The sequence below is a fragment of the Nelumbo lutea genome, chromosome 5 (assembly GCF_056320005.1).
Source record: "Nelumbo lutea isolate HS-2025 chromosome 5, American lotus-T2T, whole genome shotgun sequence".
Taxonomy (NCBI): domain Eukaryota; kingdom Viridiplantae; phylum Streptophyta; class Magnoliopsida; order Proteales; family Nelumbonaceae; genus Nelumbo; species Nelumbo lutea.
Window position 1 is genome coordinate 12,057,484 of NC_142688.1, and position 20,815 is coordinate 12,078,298.

Consider the following 20,815-nt stretch of genomic DNA (forward strand, 5'->3'; position numbering starts at 1 on the left):
TGAGAAGTGGCACCACTTCTATGTTCACATAGGTGAAGTTCCACTATGTGCTCCGTTATTTGACACATTTCAGAACTTCATTAAGAGTTTACCTCAACCTCTCATTATAACGGACAACACTGTTTATGTTGTGATGGAAAATTTCTCAATGTCAGTGCTAACAGTCACATTGTTGTAATTTGTTGTTACCCATTAAACCCAATACTGATGGTTTTTCGGTTCAGGTTGGGTTACTTTTATTTTAAAGTAATCATGGCCACGAGATTGCCTTCTACCATGTTTGCAGATTTGGTTCTGCCTTTCCGATATCGGAAGACTCGGGCATAATGCCCCTTCTTTCCACAAACATAGCAGGATCTTTTCTTATTGTTGCTCTTTTTGAAGTTCTCATCCATCTTCTTTACTTGTAATGCAGGGTTAGTCTTCTTCGATCTGTTTTCTACAAAATTTACCTTAGAGTTCAGCATACTGGTCAGGGTCTTATCCCTATTGTCTCTAATTCGATATTCCTTTTCAATACGAAGGTGTTGTTGAATTTGCTCCAAGGTAAGTTCTTCAGCCTTGTGCAGAAGCTTCTTCCTGTAATCCTTCCAAGAGGGTGGAAGTTTGGCAATGATTGCTCCCACTTGGAAAGATTCAGGAAGGATGATGTTAAGGGATCGAATTTTATTGACTATCACTTGTAGTTCATGAACTTGCTCCAGTATAGGTTTATGGTCGTTCATGGCGAAATCAAAGTATTCTGCAATAAGATACTTATTCATACATGCTTCTTGCACCTTGTATTTGAATTCTAGGGCCTTCCAAATTTCTTTTGGAGATGCAAGTTCCTTGTAGAAGTTGTAGAGTCGGTCTGATAAGGCATTCAGTATGTGTCCTCGGCACAGAAGTGAGTCATCTTCCCGTTTTGCTCTTTCATTATTTAGTTTCTCAGAGTCTTTGTCAGTGGGTTCAGGAAGTGATTGCAGATTCGGGTCCAACAGATAGTATAGCTTCAATGTGGTCAGAAAGAAGATCATCTTGTCTTGCCATAGGTTGAAATTTGCTCCATCGAACTGGTCTAGTCGAACAAGATCTTGGTTCATCATTTTGATCGAAGTCATGCTTGTTTCCGCCTCCATTGTAGAATAGCGTTCTAAAATTGTTGGGGAAGATGGGGTCACTGTAACTTAGGAGGAGAAGCTCAGAAGCGCGTCTGAAGACACTGTCTTTAGAACGTTATTTGCCCCCACTCAGTTTTACTAAGTTTGCTGTCGGGTTACAGGCAAATTCGTTCCCAGGATACAACAGAGCCTTGGGCGAGAATCTGTAATCAGCAAAGTTGAACAATCTCCAAAGAAACCTTCTGTGAGACTGTAGCAGACCGGACTAAGAGAGAGAGAGAGAGAGAGAGAGAGAGAGATAGTGAATTTCGAAATTGTGTTTTGGAGTGGTATGAGGAAAAGGTAGGTGCTGGTTTAGAGAAGGCACCTTGAACAATCACAATTTCAACCATTGTGATTGTTTAAAAAGTTGTTAATAGTTGGTAACTGTTAACTTTGAATTGTGCCTCTTGATCACACCCGATCAAATTGTGACCGTTGATCTCATCAACGGTGATCAACGGTCATCAACACACCAAAACCAGAGCCGCCCATCGCAAGCCACACGGGTGCGAGCAAAGTGCGCCTCATTGTGCCACACACACGCGCGCATGCACGTTGTGCGGTATTGAATACCCATACTCTCCTCTACTAATTCTAAAGAGTGTAAATCAGCTCCTATTGAAATACTGAAAACAAACATTGTAATTATCCAATGTGGGACAAGTTCAAAACTAGGTTTTTATTTTTTTTTTTGTAAGAAAAAACTGATTTTTCAACCAATTGTGCAGGTGCAATTTCTCATGTAATTGACCAATCAAACCCATTGGATTTAATCTCTTATGAGATTAAAATCCAACAATTGTGTCATGCAAAAGAAGCCCCTCAACAGCCCATGCCAACAGCCATAGTCTTTGCAGAGGAAGGTGGTGCAAATTTTTTACGAAAGGAATGCAAATTATAATTTACAAACAAATGGATGCAAAAGTAAATTAGTTCAGATTTGCATTACAATCAGATCAAGCCTACAAATTTTCACAAAACTAAAGACAGCCTGCCTAAAAAAACTAAATTTTTTATGACATCATTGTCATCATTGTTACCATCGTCATCATTGTTACCATCACCATCTATGACTTATTCCAATTGTATGAAACCCATGGGGAAAAGTATTAAGATATCCATTGCAGATTTTTGAATTCCATTGTAGACTTATAAATATTCAAAATGTCAATATCCCCACTTTATACATCAACACCCACTCATGAATTGATATCAATTCCGATCTTACACCTTCTTATCTGTACTTTAAACCTAAAAACCTAAGCTAAACCATCATTCTCCGTTATATGAATCCTGTTTCGCCAATCCCTTTTATTTAAAGTCATATCACCAATCCTTTATATTATTACTACTTTAATCCTATACCCCCAACTGTTCTATGCCCTTTCCAGAAATCTTTGATGTTAGTTAAAAAAAAAAAAACCAGGTTCCTGGAGAAATTAACAGTGGAAAGACAAGACGTTGTGTCATCCTCAAGCAATAAGAAATATTAAATAAATGGAGCTTCATCTCCTAATTGCATTTATTATTTATGTCGTCTTTTGAACCAGACGCATAATTACCATTAGAAGGATATTTGGATAACCATGAAGACAATTTCCCTCTTTGGCTCGTTCGGTCACAGGATAAAACATTTTGTTTTTAAAACTGTATTTAGTTGCAATATTTGCACTAGTAAAAATTCATGAGAGTACAAATAGAAAAAATGCAAATTAACATTGGAAAGACAAAAAGTTCTGTTTCATGTTTTTATTTATTTTAATTAAACAAAATAAATTAAAATTTGAAATAAAAATGAGTTAGAATTTACATTCAAATCACTTACACTGTCATAATCTTGCATCAATGCAAACTTATTTGCATTGCAACTAAACACAGCCTAACTTTCATTGATTGCTGACGATTGAAAGTTAATTAGACGAAGTTGGAATTCAAATTGCCTGCCTGGAAGTAGACAACTTTAGGCTTCCACTAAGCACCCAGGTGGAAGGTTGAATACGGATGGCGCTTTTAGAAGCAACACATCAAGAGGTGGAGTAGAGGAGGGGAGTGGTGATTAGAGACTGTAATGGGAACTTTAGCACTAACCACTCCACATCTACTACCTACAAACTGTTCCATACTACATTAATGTCATATATTGGAAATATTCTCAATGTGCAACTCTAATGTCCCCTGGGTAGGGATTAAAAAAGAAAGTTCAAGGTTAATTATCTATAATAATAGTTTTATGCCATGAAACAACTAATTTAATTTTTAGGCCCTATTTGTCTTATTTATTCATGTCAATAAGGTAATGACAATTTTAACCATTAAAAATCAATTATTAAAAGAGTCATTTTTGTCTCATTCAAGTGTTAGCAATTTTTCCTTAAATTGTTATTTATCCACTTAGAAGATGGATATCACTTACCCCAGTACATGATATTCGAGAAAATAAAATTTCCTTGGTCAAAATCCTATTGACCAACTTTTCTCTTCCTCTCAAAATCTAAAAATATAATCCTCCTTAGGGTAAATATAAAAACCTCCCCTTAGATTTCTAACAATCATAAAAATCTCCCCTCTAATTTTACTTTAACAAATTGTAAGAAACCTTAGAAGAGGTTTTTATATGGGTTTCTAATAGATAAGGGCAACTTTTTACCCTTAATATCAATAAAAATAATATTTTTATATAATAACTAAAATGAAATAGCTTTTTTTGAAAAATATAAAAAAAGGGCTTCCTGCTCTGCCTTTGTATTCGTGTGAATTGAAAATGATGAAAGAAAACAAGAATCTCGGTGATAAATCGCCGGGTTTTTCTTACGTACACAACCTAAAAAATGACAGGTGGCATTTCCGGCAGAATTCCAAAAAACGACAACTCTATTTATACAATAGCTTCCGCAGGTCATCTTCACCATCACTACCATTATCTTCGTTACCTTGTAGTACTTGCAAAGGCAATTCATCATCCTTGCCAACCTTTCTGAAACTGCTTCCGATACTGAACCTGGAAGACCCTTGATTGTCTTGTTCTCTGCATACAAAGAGTTCGACAGTGGAATCCTCCCCTAGCTCCGAAGGATTGCCCAAGTATCTTGAACTATTAGAGTACGTAAAAGTGGAGAGGTCCTCGGGATCAACTTTGTGTCTACAAGGAGAACAACTAGAGTGGTTCTCAAGCCATTTGTCAACACAGTCGATATGAAATGCATGCTTACACTTCGGAAGCAACAGGAGGATCTCGGTGTCTTCAAATTTCGATAGACAGACGACACATTCGAGGCCTTCCCGGGACCCCAAAGGGATGAGAATCTGAAGAAGGGAAGCGAATCGTTTACGATTCTATCTATTCCGGAAAACCATGACCTTGTTCAGAATAGACCCCGATGCTGGGGGTGGTCGAGTTCGCATGAATACAGAGGCAGAGGAGGACGACAAGCAATAGTGTCCACTGCCTTTATTGATATTTTTTCAAAAAAGCTATTCCATTTTAATTATTATATAAATATATTATTTTTTATTGATATTAAGGAAAAAAAATTATCTTTATCTACTAGAAAAACTTTTTATATTTTACCCTTTTTAATTTATTCATCAATGTTTCTTAACTCAGCTCAAAAGATTAAACACGGTTTGTCGGTCATTTGGGTTAACTTAATAGTGATGGATAGTTGGCCAAGTTAATATATTTTGACTTACTAAAACTTATTTTATATTTTATTAAAATACCTCTTATAGTTTGCAATTGATTTTCTTAATCGATTTTTCATTAGATGTTAGTGGAAATTGATAATTTTAATCCTAATATCCATTTAGATAAAATTTAATCAAAAGAAAATAAAAATAAAAATATCATTTTTACCTTTAATAAGACACAAACAACCACTCTATTTAGAATAAATAATCATGGGCCCATCCCCTTTAATACCTTCCACTCAGTAAAAAAAGTGATCATATTACTATTTTTATATGACAAAACATACACTTATTACTAAATTAATAAAATAAATAGGTTATAAATTATAGAGGGTGTTTTAATTAATTCGTCAAATCATTGTTTTGACCGGCTAAGTCAACAATGGATTGAATACACTGACGATTAAAGCCTTTTTAGAAAATCCAATTATGTAGTCTAAAGTCCAAACGCCAACAATATTAATCTCTACCCCACGAAGGGGCAATTGTGGGCCGTTAGAGCACTATCTCTGTGGGTCCAATAGAAGCTTCGTCTCTTGTGTATTGCCAGTTTGCCATAGACCATCCTATCAAACATCAATGTCTTGCCCTGGAATAAAGAAAAGAGAAAAGAAGTTCCGTTTTTGAAGTTTCTATTTTAATCCTTGTGAGTTGTGGCCGAGAGATTGTTTACGAAAATACTACTAGCTAGAAACTGATCCAGGTTATAATGGGTTTACGAGCATCTACCTTTACAATATTTTTGTTTTTTGGTAAGATCTACCCTTATCAATTGGGTGAATTGGGATTAGTACCCAAGCAGATACCAGAAGAAACCAAGTTGATTGAGGGGTCAAAAAAAAGTCGCATCCCTGTTTGGGTAGGTAAATGGGAAACAAAATATGAATTATGTTTGCACAATAAAACATCATTCCAGGCCTTAATTTAATTGAGAGATCAAAGCCATCAGCAGCTATTTGTCTATTTTCGCCTGGAAAGCTCTCTGATAACTAGTAGAATGGAAAACCAACTGTTTGATACGACCGAGACTAATTCAGATGATCCCCCACTCCACATGGCCGCGTTCAAACAGCAGCTGGAGGAGTTTGTAGATAGAAGATGGGTGGATGACTGAACAGATAAATAGAGATATTGTAAGACGACTTAATTGGTCCCGTCAAATATATTGCTGACCGTTTCTCTTGTTTGATTGGTCGTCGATCATTATCCAGACTCTGAATTGATATATGTTATTGGTGAAGTGGGACAAAATATGCATTGATTAGCTAGCTTTGTTTGATCACTGATTATTGTGTTATTGTTCGTCTTTTTCTCTACGGCAACTTACACTATAATCCAGACAAAAAGCCAAAGTGGATGATCCCATCCACTCTTCCTATTAGATGCTGGCCTTGTTCAAATTTCCAAGGAGAACCTTGTTTTGTTTTTATAGCTGGATCGTTCTCATATAAATTTATTTTATTAAGACTATGTCCACAGTCCACACGGAACACAATTATTATGCCGATATCTATGGACTATGGGTGTGAATCCTTTACAAATATGGCTTAGTTTTGTTCTCAAAGAAAGAGCTAAAACAATTTTTAATATAAAATAAAATGTAATTAAGCTATTTATAATTGAGATAAAAAATATGGGCCCTTTCATATTAAATTAAACAATTTTTTAATTTAGGGTCCGTTTGGTTTATAGGAACAGGGGTCTGAAATCGGAATTCGAATGGGCTATTCTGATTCCAATTGTTTGGTTGGGCTAAATCGAAATCTCATTTCTATTCCTTTTGGAATGGCATTCCCCTATTTGAGGGAATGGCCATTCACTGTCTCCCATTTGGAAATAAAATCCTATTCCTGCTGATTTTAATTTTCATTTCGATTCTTGTCTGAAGCAAACAGACTATAAGAATGGACCATTCTGATTCCGATTCTAACTATGAATCAAACGGACCTTTTATTTTTTATGTAACCGTTTTCGACCACGTACCAATGTTTTGTGATGTAAAATTTTTTGGCAAAGTACCTCGTTATTCGACCCGGTGGTGGCGTACCTTAGTGACGAGCTACTTGGTGGTGAACTGCCTGGTGGCGAACTGCCTTGGTGGCGAACTGCCTGGTGGCGAACTCCCTGGTGAAGAACTGCCTGGGGGCGAACTGCCTTGGTGGCGAACTGCCTGGGGGCGAACTCCCTGGTGGCGAACTGCCTGTGGGCGAACTGCCTTGGTGGCGAACTCCTCGGGGGTGAACTGCCTTGGTGGCGAACTGCCGGAGGGTGAACTCCCTGGTGGCGAACTGCCTGGGGGCGAACTCCCTGGTGGCGAACTGCCTGGGGGCGAACTCCCTGGTGGCGAACTGCTTGGGGGCGAACTCCCTGGTGGCGAACTGCCTGGGGGCGAACTCCCTTGGTGGCGAACTGCCTTGGTGGCGAACTGCATTGGAGGCTAACTCCCTGGGGGCGAACTCCCTGGTGGCGAACTGCCTGGGGGCGAACTCCCTGGTGGCGAACTGCCTGGGGGCGAACTCCCTACTAGGCGGTCGATTCCTTAGAGAATGTTGGAGCTCCCTGGTGCGGCGCAATCCGACTGCCCTCAGCATGAGGCGGTCTTCTTTCCTTTGTAGGCTGCGGGAGATGAGGGACCTGCAAGAACTTCATCTTTTCCTCCTCTTTGTAGGTGGCGGGAGCTGAGGGACCTGCGAGAACTGAATCAGAGGTCCCGGGGGTAATTTCCCGGTGGGGGCTCTCCGATGCTTAAGTTAGCACTCTTATTGTAGAAAGCTTTGAAGATAATATGAAAGAGCTAGAGAGCAGGGTTACTTCCCTTTCCTTTCCCCCCCCCCTTCCCCTTTGGGGGGTGAGGTCTTTATATACCGGAGTCTTCGCAGGTTAGGTGGGTGAAAAGCCTCCAAACGGTAAGACTCGTCGCATCCAGTCAGAACCGGGGTACGGTGGTGAACTCCTCGAGATCGTCAGAATGGCGCTTGTGTCAGGCGGCCAGGTCGGCGCCTGGGCCAGGTTGTCAAAGGGGTGCCTGCGTTAGTCGGCGGGTCAGTGTTTAGGCCAGGTCGTCAGGTTGGCGCCTGTGTCAGTCGGCGGGACAGTGCCTAGATCAGGTCGTCAAGCTGGCGCTTGTGTCAGTCGACGGGTCAATGTCTAGATCAAGTCGGCAAGCTGGCGCCTTGGCCGGATCATGCGCTAGGCTGGTCCAGGTCGGCCAGGTCGCGCAGGCCGTGCACAGTTCGCGCAGGCCGTGCGCGCAGTTCGCGCAGGCCGCGCGCGCAGTTCGCGCAAGCCGTGCGCGCACCGTGCAGTTCGTGCACACCGCGCAGGTCGCGCTAGGTCGGCCAGACAGGTGCCCGGGTGGGTCACCAACTTCGTAAGTTCGTTGGCTGGGTGTTTTCCTAGCTGTCACGAGGTGCCACGTGTCATAATTTTACTAGAGGGCCAAATCTGCCCTCATCAATAGCCCCCACTCCCGCGCTGATAGTAACTCAGGGAAGGGAGTAGATTTCTTTTGGCCCGTAAGTCGATGAGCTAGTAAGTGCTGATCCAATTGCTAGTATGGCCCGTAGGCTTTGGGAGCGACTCGTAGTCTATTCTTTTTTGACTTTGCCCGTGCCGAAGAGGCGACCGGGTCTTGAGCAGTAATGTAGCCCGTAGGCTTTTGGGAGCGACTCGTAGTCCACTCTCTTATCTTGACTTTTGCCCGTGCTAGAGAGGCGACCGGGTCTTAAGCAGTAATGTGGCCCATAGGCTTTTGGGAGCGACTCGTAGTCTACTCTTTTTTTACTTTTGCCCGTGCCGGAGAGGCGACCGGGTCTTAAGCAGTAATGTGGCCCATAGGCTTTTGGGAGTGACTCGTAGTCTACTCTCTTTTTTTACTTTTGCCCGTGCTGGAGAGGCAACCGGGCCTTAAGTAGTAATGTGGCCCGTAGGCTTTTGGGAGTGACTCGTAGTCTACTCTCTCTTTTTTTACTTTTGCCCGTGCCGGAGAGGCGACCGGGTCTTAAGCAGTAATGTGGCCCGTAGGCTTTTGGGAGTGACTCGTAGTCTACTCTCTTTTTTTTACTTTTGCCCGTGCTGGAGAGGCAACCGGGCCTTAAGCAGTAATGTGGCCCGTATGCTTTTGGGAGTGACTCGTAGTCTACTCTCTTTTTTACTTTTACCCGTGCTGAAGAGGCAACCGGGCCTTAAGCAGTAATGTGGCCTGTAGGCTTGGCCTACATCAGCTTCGTAATGCTGGTCACCTACTCCTACAAGAAGCTACTAGGGGCTCGACCTTCGGGGGCAACACCACTAACTTTAGGTTGCCAGATCACACGGGAGCCTTGGAAGGCTCGACTAGTAAGGACGCCTATGTAGTTAGTTGGCCGCCAACAACCGCGGAAGCCACGAAGAGCTCATCTTTGTAGGGGGACCTTGCGGAGAGGACTGATGTGGCATTATCTGAATTGAAAGTAAGGTTGGTAGAGCTACTTAGTCCGTTAGCTCCTTGCATTGTCTCTGAGTTCATAAAAAATGTAAACTATAAAGCGATAGCTTCAATTTCTAAAAAGTGAGGACTTAGTTTTGGCGAGATGAGAACTTAGCTTTGGTAGGATGAGAACTTAGCTTTTTGTAGCGGTTTCCCACAGACGACGCCAATTGATGTAACCGTTTTCGGCCACGTACCAATGTTTTGTGATGTAAAATTTTTTGGCAAAGTACCTCGTTATTCGACCCGGTGGTGGCGTACCTTAGTGACGAGCTACTTGGTGGCGAACTGCCTAGTGGCGAATTGCCTTGGTGGCGAACTGCCTGGTGGCGAACTCCCTGGTGGCGAACTGCCTGGGGGCGAACTGCCCTGGTGGCGAACTGCCTGGGGGCGAACTGCCTTGGTGGCGAACTGCCTGGGGGCGAACTCCCTGGTGGCGAACTGCCTGGGGGTGAACTCCCTGGTGGTGAACTGCCTGGGGGCTAACTTCCTTGGTGGTGAACTGCCCGGAGGCGAACTCCCTGGTGGCGAACTGCCTGGGGGCGAACTCCCTGGTGGCGAACTGCCTGGGGGCAAACTCCCTGGTGGCGAACTGCCTTGGTGGTGAACTGGCCGGGGGCAAATTGCCCGGGGGCGAACTGCCTTGGTGGCGAACTGTCCGGGGGCGAACTGCCCGGGGGCGAATTGCCTGGGGGCGAACTGCCTTGGAGGCTAACTCCCTGGGGGCGAACTCCCTGGTGGTGAATTGCCTGGGGGCGAACTCCCTGGTGGCGAACTGCCTGGGGGCAAACTCCCTGGTGGCGAAGTGCCTGGGGGCGAACTCCCTGGTGGCGAACTCCCTACTAGGCGGTCGATGCCTTAGAGAATGTTGGACTGTTCCAAGGCCATTAGCAACGCTGTGCATGGTTGAGAGCCCCATCACAAACCCGTCGCATGTGAAACGGGTCACCTGGAAATCATAAATCAGAATTTCATTTGCACTAATGGAAAAACATGGGAGTGCAAATGAATTGAATCCAAATTCTGACATGGTTCATTTTTGTTCGAAATTTTACTTTGTTTTATTTTTTATTTTTTGTTCATTATTATAAGTGAAGTACGATATATAAAACTTAGGCTGTATTTAGTTGCAGTGCAATTTTATTTACATTAGTATTAATTTTTGGAAGTGTAAATGTTAAAAATGCAAATTCTCATCTAATTTTGTTTTAGATTTTATTTTATTTTGCTTCACTTCTTAATTTATTTCATTTATACTACAATCAAACAAGATGAGTTAAATTTTGAAACAAAAATAAGACAAAATTTACACTCAAATCATTTACACTGTTATAGTTTTGCATCAGTACAAATTTATTTACATTACAACCAAATACAACCTTACAAGCAAAATAAAGTACAATCCTAAGCAAAAGTGAACTAGAATTTAAACTTTTTCTTGTTTGTGCTCCCGTACAATGGACAATTATATTAGTGCAAATGAAATTGCATTACAGAGTTCGATCACTTCAGCTACAACGATTAGACTTCAAACCCAAAACATTTGATTCCAGATAGAAAAAAACAGTAGTACCAAAGACAAGTAGAAAACTAATTTGTCATGAGGTCCCACTATATCAAATAAAAAATCACAAAAGTGACAAAGATTTATCGTAATTTTGAGGCAAACTTGTTCTGCATAATATTCCTTGAATTAAAATATAATTAATTAGGTTAGTGGAGGGAGAAGAAGCAACTATGTGGATAAGTAATTAGTTATATTCTGTTAGCTGATGCTGATGTATCAACCGTAAGGAAATTAATATTCACAAATCAAAACTAGTTTCTTGTAACCCAGCATTCAATGGGTCTCACTACCCTTTGATTTGAAGATTGCTTATACTGCTCCTTTTAAGTAGTTTGGTTCAGAAGATAGCAACACGCCTACATGCACTCACCTACAGCCTAAATAAACAGAGAAAAATCATAGAATCTGCAGGTTGATTTTTAACTCCACCAACTGTCTACCAGTACCAGTGTTATGATCAGGAAGTCCACTATATAATCTTTACCAAAAGGAAAAGGAAACTATACAAGGCTGCTTTTATCACTCTGTAGCAAGGAAAACAAAGTTTTCATTAATGTACAAGTCCGAGCATTTTGCTTTTCATAATAAAAAATAACAACAAACTTGGTCCGACTTTATCCCAACCCAATTATATATATACACACATAAATGCATATATAGACTCATATGCATATGCACATTCATAGAGATATAAGTTATTTATTTATAAATATGTTCATATTGCATTTTTTGTAATTTTTTATAAACATATATAAATATATATACTTTTAATTTGTTAGAAATTAAATCGGATCAGGTTATATTCGGGTTTCCAACATTATTAGCAGATTCAAATTCGAATCTATATCAGTGAGATCCAATTAGATCTTCGGATTGAATTTGGGTATACCCTAATTTGAATTTGATTTGATCCGTTTGCATCCCTAATTTTAGTGTGAACTGATTGACCAACCTAAACCCAGTCTTAATACAAACCTAACAGAAATGCATCAAATTTCAGTGCAGGTTAAATCTACATTGGAGAGATAGGACTTGAATTTGGGCTTGGCTTAAAATTGGGCCATAGGTCCAATTCTTAGGGTTGGGCTTGTGTTGAGTTTAAACCCAGCCAAGCCTTGTACCCCATTTCCCAAGGTAAGTAGAGGTGATATTAAGAATGGCAGAGATGTAAATTAAAGGAGTGAAAGTCCAACATGTGGTGGGAGGTGAGCCGGAAAGAAATGCAAGAAAGTGTTGCATCAAGTGAGTTGGGCTTATGTTGAAGAAGACCAACCAGTAGAAATTATTAACTCTCTGCAAGTTAAACATTACCTAATTGGTATCATTGTATAAGTTCACAGGGATTAAGCTCGATCATAAAATTCATCTACCAACCATTTTTAGTACTCTTAACCAAATGGATAGAAATAAATCACAAAATGATTTAGATACCTTACCTTTTCAAGAGTTTCTCTAATTGAATATTTTCAAGAATGTTGATAGGTTTCTGTGATATTAACACAATACAATTGAGTACCATGCGGGTACCGTTGAAGAGTCAACATCCCGAAAGACGGGTGATTTTTGCAACTATGCTTTGCAGATTTGATTCATCTAACAACGATATATAAATCAACTGCTCTTTATGCAATATATTCATATATTTTTATAAATCAACTGCTCTTTATGCAATATATTCATATATTTTTATAAATCAACTGCTCTTTATATATTCAAAAAAATATAAATATAAATGTAATATATATATATATATATATATATATGTTATTTATTTATTTATAAATATATTTTTATAAATTTATTATATTATTTATCTTTTTATAAAAAGGCATGTATATATGATGAAAATAATTAAAAAATACTTATATTTTTTGTTTTTAGTTTATTTAAATTAGTATATTTTATTTTTTTTAATAATTTATTAAATTTTAAAGAAAACAAGTCAAATCAAATCAGATCCGAAGATCTGACTTACCAATAGGATTTGAGTTCAAGTTTTATCTGATGGTGCGCAATCCGATCACTCCTAGCTGGCACTTGTGTGGCTCCTGAAAGGCACCTGAGATGGAGAAAATGAAGGATCCCCGGGGGCTTACCCGGCGGGAACACTCCGACGCTTAAGTTAGAGTTCTGTGAAAGATGCAAAGAGAGGAAGAAAGCTAAGAGTGCAGATAGCACGAGTATCAGGAAATTACCTCTGACAGGGCAATTATAACCGCCACTGCCGTCTTGCCGTAGCCGTTACAGCCAGAGTTGAGGTGGTACGTGTGGGGCCATCCTTGCAGGGTACGTACCTGTCAGATGTAAGACACCTTCTAAAGGTGGCGGGCACGACACTATCTAACGAGAGACGTGGTTGCAGTCTCTAGGTTTTATCGAGTACGGTGGTCGAGCAGGAGGCCTTCCTGTGATGTGCCGAACTGCTCTTCTGCGAGTTACCCTGTACTGAGCTACCCTACAAGTGGCGAGCTGCCTGTGGCAAGCTACACCGAGCTATCTAGCCCGAGGTGTCTCTACCTCGGGGGTATCTAGAGTCAGATTGTGGTGTTCTTGTTTGGGAATGGCATAAAATCCACTGGGAGGAGCTTGGGCATTAGGAAAGGTCAGGGGGCCCCAAGCTCGGAGGTAGCTCGGAGTGCCTCAGCCTTGGGAAGGAGGCGCAAGCCAGGCGGCTCTCGGCAAGTAGCCTAACCCACCAAGTTGCCAGACTAAACTCGGTGAATCCTTCTCACCGAGTTGTGGTTGCGCTAAGTCATCATTTGAGCAAGATCATGCCCACGTGTACCCGTGCTACGAGATCGGACCAAATCAACTTCCATCACTATCTATAATATCCGATTAAATCATCTTCAAATACGATTAGATCTGGCATAAACAGTATTAAATCAGATGCAAAATTGCCTTAATTTAAATCCGATCCGATCCATATGCGTCCTTACATCGTCTTCAATTCAAAGCATAGCCTTGTTTTGTTCTTAATCAATTGTGATATATGGTTACTTCATACTCCACACGGAACACTATTTTTATACTGAATCGCTGATTTCTGTGGGTGTGAATCTTTTAGAACTAGAAAGTTTCGTGATAAAGAAAAGAACTAGAAAGTTTTTATATAAAAAAATAAAAATAAAAATAAAAAATAATCAAGAGTTACGGTTATAAATGAAATAAAAATATGGGATTCATTATTCTCCATCTTTTAACTTAAAATAAATAAATTTTATATTTCAGTAAGCAATATACTATTTAAATCACCATTTGATGTGCCTTGCAGCTCAAGCTGAGAAGTGGGAACTGAAACAGTGGATAATGTGCTCAAGACATCAACCCAGACAATTTCTGACTTCAGCCCTGCTGGTATTCAGCGAGGGGTGAAAAGGTCAACTGGTAAATAGACCCCGATTCTCCCTGTTCATTTGCTCTTGCATCGGGTACTACGGTAAGTAAAGATATCGGGGAGTATAAATTAGTTTACATGAAGATAGATAAATAATTTAGGAATTGTTTGACAAGTATTTTTTAAAAGATTTTATAGAAGTTTTAATAGTTAAAAGAGGATATGAGTTTTTTGATTAACATCTTAGCAGCTTAAAGGCCATTGGGTTAAGATGTGTGTTTCTACACAATGACAAGTTGAAAAAAAGATAAAGAACTTTATTTGGAACTTTCTTAAAATAGCCTGAAACAAGTTTTTCACGTCTTTTTGAAACTATAACTTTAAATTGCTAGATCTTTTCCCAGCCAAATGAAAAAAGATCAAAACGTAAACTGTCGGATTTCTAAAAAACTGACAACCCGCACAAAAAAATGCACCAAACAGAACCTTACCGTGCATCAATAATGCTCCATCTCTCTTTACCCAAATAATTTTTAATAATGCTCTAAATAAGGTTTACGTGGAAAACACTTACTGGGATAAACGCACTTATGCTAATAAGTGAAAACGAACGGAGCGTTAATGTCAAACCCAAAATTTTAAGTGTATAGGCATAGGCCCAGTCGAGAGCCCACAAATCCATGAGGCATGCCCAACCTATGCACTTATTCAGGTGTTCGGGTTGGGCGCTTATACGTATTGGGCTTGCTCGAGTTATAGCCGTTGAATTAGAGTCCAGATTTTTAATGAAATAAACTACCCCTCAAATGGCAATTTATAGCAATCTACTTTTAATAATGAATAAGAAGCCTTTGAAAGAAGCATGTTTTTGTCACGTGGCAAAAAGTGTCAAATTGCTCACCACACGATAACTTGGGAATAAAAGGGGCTTATGTACGAATCCTAATCTCATAAAGTTAAAGAATTCACGCGTGAGCTGTTTGATTCGATCTAGTGGAATGTGAACCGCTGCATGCTTTAGTTGGAGCACTGGCGGTGGTGGTGGGAGAGGTTGTTTTAGGATTTTGGTCGGAGCTTCTAGTCGCGGTGGGGTTGGAATAACTTCCCTACACCAGACGCTTGGATGTTGCAGGCCTCTGGCCAATTCACCAACTGTGATCAGGAATTGTAGAGTTCCAAGGCCATCAGCAACGCTGTGCAAGGTTGAGAGACCCATCATTGAATTGAATTATAGTAAGAACTGTTGTGTGGGTGGTAAAATATCACCATGTGATGAATCGCTTGTTTAAGTATTTTGCTGTTCTTTTTAAGGGTATATCAGCATCAGGATAAGTGGGTCCAAGCCATCGATTTCTGGAGGATGATCTGGAAGGAGGTCATCATGTGGGATCAAGAGAGAATTGTCGAGATAATTCGCATCGTGTAATTGTCGACAAACCACACGCCCTCTCCGGTGTATTCAATTTGGGCCTTCTGAATCCTTGAACCATCCTGCAAGAGGATAATAGGGAACCAAAGCCCTGGACAGAGCTTCTCGTACGACCTTTGCAGCTTCATCATGGCCGTGCCGGAACACATGCAGCATTTCTATGACGAATCTTAAGGCTGCAGCCCACCGAGCGCTGAGTGGATTTATGTTTTGGTGGGTTTATGTTTTGGTGGGTTTATGTTGAGTGGCACTATATATAGCAAATATTATCAGTATGATTTTTCAAAAAAAATGATATTCCCTATTAGCAGACCTCCAAAAGCTTAATACTATTTGAGAAGGGGTGGTTAAACTAATCGAGCTACTCCGTTGCCCATTGTATACGGTGTGTTTTTAGACACAGTGGTTGCTTCACATCCTCACTACAACAGGTGCCTCACATTATGACGATCCCCCTTTGACACGTAAGAGGAACCTCCCATAGACTGGCAAGAATCATAGAGAGTATCGGCCAAACGCTATGAGAAAATGATCCAATATCACTAATCTTGGTGGAATAGTCATTGGACCGACACATATCTTTAACATACACAACAGACCAAACTGTCCATGGCCCAATCGCTGCACAGATTTCTTCTGCTGCAGATCTATCCCGTGACAATGTGGCTTATGTCGACATGGCTGAACCATGCCTCGAGCTCACCTCACAACAGAAAAGCCATACTGAACGACGGGATTGATGATCGATGAGGGAGGGACCTGCGATCGAGAGCAGATGCTTATTAATGCAATAACTGATGTGCAATAGCTAGAATATTTTATATGCCATTCCATGGAAGATGGTAGGATATAGGTTTCTTAATTTTATTAGTTAAGATTGCAAGCGACGTACTTCACGTTTAAGATTTGTAGGAGAGGTGCTTGGCTTATAAGTTTTCATTCATGTATCATGTTCCATTACATTCTATAGTCTGTACGTAGCTTTGCTTGGATAATAGACGATTAACTTAACACAATCTTATTAATGCAATAACTGATGTGCAATAGCTAGAATATTTTATATGCCATTCCATGGAAGATGGTAGGATATAGGTTTCTTAATTTTATTAGTTAAGATTGCAAGCGACGTACTTCACGTTTAAGATTTGTAGGAGAGGTGCTTGGCTTATAAGTTTTCATTCATGTATCATGTTCCATTACATTCTATAGTCTGTACGTAGCTTTGCTTGGATAATAGACGATTAACTTAACACAATCTTATTACCACCAATTAAACGACTTTACTTTGACTAAGTAGCTCCTCCCTTTCGGACATGTGCGATGCACAGGATTTATTAATGCTATGCTTGGTTTGAAGGAAAAGATAGGGAAAGGAAGGTAAATGAGTCGAGCTTTTCACGAGTTGTTCAAGTTTAGCTTGGCTCAGTTCGGTTTCAGTAGAGTTCGAGCCCAATTCAGTGGCTCGATTATTAAACGAGCCAAGCTCGATCCTACTTGAGCTCGGCTCGTGAGGCTCGCCAGTCGGATCGAATTTTATATATATATATATATATATATATATAATTCTTAAATTTTTAAATATAAAATAATATATATATATATAATTTTTATTTTTATAAAATATTTTTTCTAAATATTTTTATAATAAAATATTTTTATGAAATATAAAGTGAGTCAAGCTAAGCTCGAGCTTATGAACTCTTGACTCGAGCTGAACTTGAGCTCGGTTCTACCCTGGTACTATTTGACTCGGATCAGCTCGAATCCACCCCTAAGTTTCCCTACCTTTCCCTTCCTTTTCCTTCATTTTCTTTCAAACCAAACATAGCCTAAGAGAAAGTTAAATAATAAAAGAGTCATACACTAAAATACCCCTTATAGTTTCATGGATTTACTAAAATCTACTCTATAGTTAGCATTTTACTAAAACACCACTTATAATTTACAATGGATTTAATCAATCTTCCATTAGATGATAGTGGAAAATGACAGTGTTGACCCTAATGTTCATTTAAATAAATTTAATCAAAAAGAAAATAAAAATAAAAATACCATTTTTGCCCTTAATAAGACATGGGTAACCACTCTATTGGCTACATTTGTTCAATTTTGTTTTTTATACAAAAAGTGTTAGGGGTATTTTTGGAATAAAAAGTCATGGGCCTAAGGGCAAAATAAACACTCCTTAATGAAATCATGGGCCTAAGGCCCCGACCTTGATTCTAAAATTAACCTCCATCCCCGATCCCTGACAGGGATGGGTTCCCCAATGGGGACCCGAATCCCCAAAATGTTTTCATACAATAGTACTTTTTAAAATAAATAAAAATTTGGAATTATAAATAATGTTTTAAATATATTTTGATAGATATATAATATAAATAGTATAATCGAGGTTGCGGTGGGGCAAGGACCTCAATCCCCATCCTCGACCCCGACCTCAATCAGGGATTCCTATTAATCCTCATCCCTGCCCTCGCCCCACCAAAACAATCCCCATCCCTAGCCCCATTGGGTCGGGGAAGTCAGGTCCTTGTCGAGGATGGGGAAATTTTCCATCCCTAAAAGTGTGTTCCAATAAATGATCATAATAGAAACACATAAGAGTATACAATTGTTATATATTTGAAAATTTCAGTTAGGTTTATTTATCAAATTGATGAAACCAACCAACCCAATTAACTCGACCCGAGTTGGTTGATTGTCTAGTATTTTAGATTGGCTTTGGTTAAAAAATTTTCCAATTCGACCAAGTTGGATCAATTTCACTTTAGCCATTTGTAGACTGACCAAAATCGAATGACCTATATATATATAATTTTTAATATGGAAAAGTGGGAATTTTTCCATATTTGTTAGTGTAAAATGTTTTATATCATAAATCTAATTTTTAAATTTATTATTTAATAATCACATTTTAATTTTTAAAATTAAATTAAATTTTTAAGTTTAAATCTTTTGAACAGACTGACTAAACCAAAAATTCAACCCAAACCAATACAACTTAAGTGGGTTGGTTTTCACAAAAGGTTAGCCAATTTCAACTGACCAACTCCCTAACCTGACCAAGTCAATTTGGTTGACCAAATAGCCTACGACCGCTCCAAACCAACCCATGAACACTCATAATTTCAGATAAATTAATAATCTTATCTCTAATAAATAACAATAGTTATTAAAAATTTATTGCACAATTATTGGTGATGTGGCTTTGATTTCCACTGTCGAAAGGAGTATTTTCTTCTTTAGTTTAAAGTAAAAGACTATACAAAGCATGCAAGCTTACTGCATTGATTAATTAATCCTTTTTTTGGAAGGCGCATAGCGCTGTTGATAATAAACATTAGGGTAATTGTATAAAACTCACCATTACTTTTTGGCATGATTTTTAAAAATGAACCAGAAACAGAATCAGTCAAGGGATCGATTTCCATTTAAGCGGCTCAACCATTTGGGTTGAATGGTTCGACACATGTCATCATAAATAAAATAAAAATAAAAAATATATTTATAAATAATAAAAATAACATAAAATTAAATAGGAAACAAAAAATACAGAAAATAAAATATCTAAATAAAAAATAATACAGTATAAAATACATAGAAAATATAAACATAGAGTACAAAAAAAATTCTAAAAAATACAGAAAAACACAAAAAAAATAAAAAAATACAGAAAAATAACTTGAAATAAACCCTTAATATCTATAAATAGACCCTTATATCTATATGTAAAAATCGATGCAAAAAACCATGATTTTGGGTTGTGAGAGATGTTTGGCTGAAGATTCTTCATTCGTGAAATGAAAGACTCCTTTGAGGAGGAATTCGAGTTATTGAGAACAAAGTTATGCAGCAAGACAAGTAGCTTGAAGAGACAAACCAGAGCAAGCTAAAGAAGAAAAGAGAAAGAAGACAAACTCACTAACTAATTCTTCATCATCTTTTCTCCTAGCAAAGCACTTAAACCGTAACTCACCCATTGGCCTGGTGTTTTTCCAAAAGAAAAGAGAGAGAGAGAGAGAGATAAACTAGCGAGTTTGGTTTGTGACTTGTGAGAGATGTTTGTCCGCTAAAAACTTGTCGTCCACCGCTGCAAGTCGTTCGTCGCTACAAACTCACTTGCCGCAACTCTATTGCTGGAGCCTGGAACTCTAGATGTGCTACAAACTCGCCGTCATTGGTAGTCGTTAATCACCGTTGGTCGGTGTCTGTCCCCATCCGACGCCAGAGGTACTGGCCTATGCAAGTGGTTGGTTGTGTGTGAGGGTTGAGAGGAGGGAAGGGTTAGAACGAAAATGGGGTTCTAACCCTAAAAAGCCTTAACCATTCGATTTTGATTTGGGGATTCAAGTCTTTTTATTTTTTATTTTTTTTAATTAAAACTGTGAAAATAAAAAAGGATAACCCATGGACCACTGCCAGGGTCAAACGGTTTAGTGGTACAACCGCCCGGGTCAACGGTTTTTTGACTTTTTTAATGGTTTTTACAAATTTCCGGTTTTTAATATAACCTGACCCGGGGGCTGACTGGTTACCACTTTTTCTGGTCCGACCATCCGGTTCGATCCAGCTTTGAAAACCATGCTTTTTGGTATTTCTCTTAAACTCATCACAACATTTCAAAAATGTCTAAAACTCACCATATCAATAACTTGACATTAAACAGACTAACAATTCTGATTCCAACTGTTTGGTTGAGTGGAATCAGAATCCCATCCTTATTTCTAGTGGAATAGCATTCCCCTAAAGGGAATGGCCGTTCTCTCACCCTCTATTGTGAATGAAAATCTGCCTGAATTGGATTCGGAATGGTCTATTTCCACAATTTATTAGGTTCAAATAAGAACAGGAACGGAAGAACACAAACCCAACTGTTGCAACGGAACTATTGCTCGGAATATTACATTTCTCAAAATATTCCTTTCGTTTTCCAGTGATTGTTCTTCATCGGAGAATATCATTGACCAGCGAGCGTTCTCATATTTCCATTTTGAATCTTATTCTCTGTGTTCCTTCTTTGAAAACGTAAGGAGTTCAGTCCCTGAGAGCAATTCCATTTTTAAGCTCTCATTCTATCATTCCATTTTTTAAATCTAATCTTGTCACTTTTATTTTAAAAACTTGTAATAGATTTAAGGCCTATTTCAAATTACCCCCCTAGATTTAACAGCAATTAGGT

General features: G+C 39.2%; 1 pseudogene; it reads right to left on the reverse strand.

Annotated features, from left to right (window-relative positions):
* Window positions 1–4,016: 4,016 nt before the first annotated feature.
* Window positions 4,017–15,764, reverse strand: LOC148850372 (E3 ubiquitin-protein ligase ATL42 pseudogene; annotated as a pseudogene).
* Window positions 15,765–20,815: the final 5,051 nt, after the last annotated feature.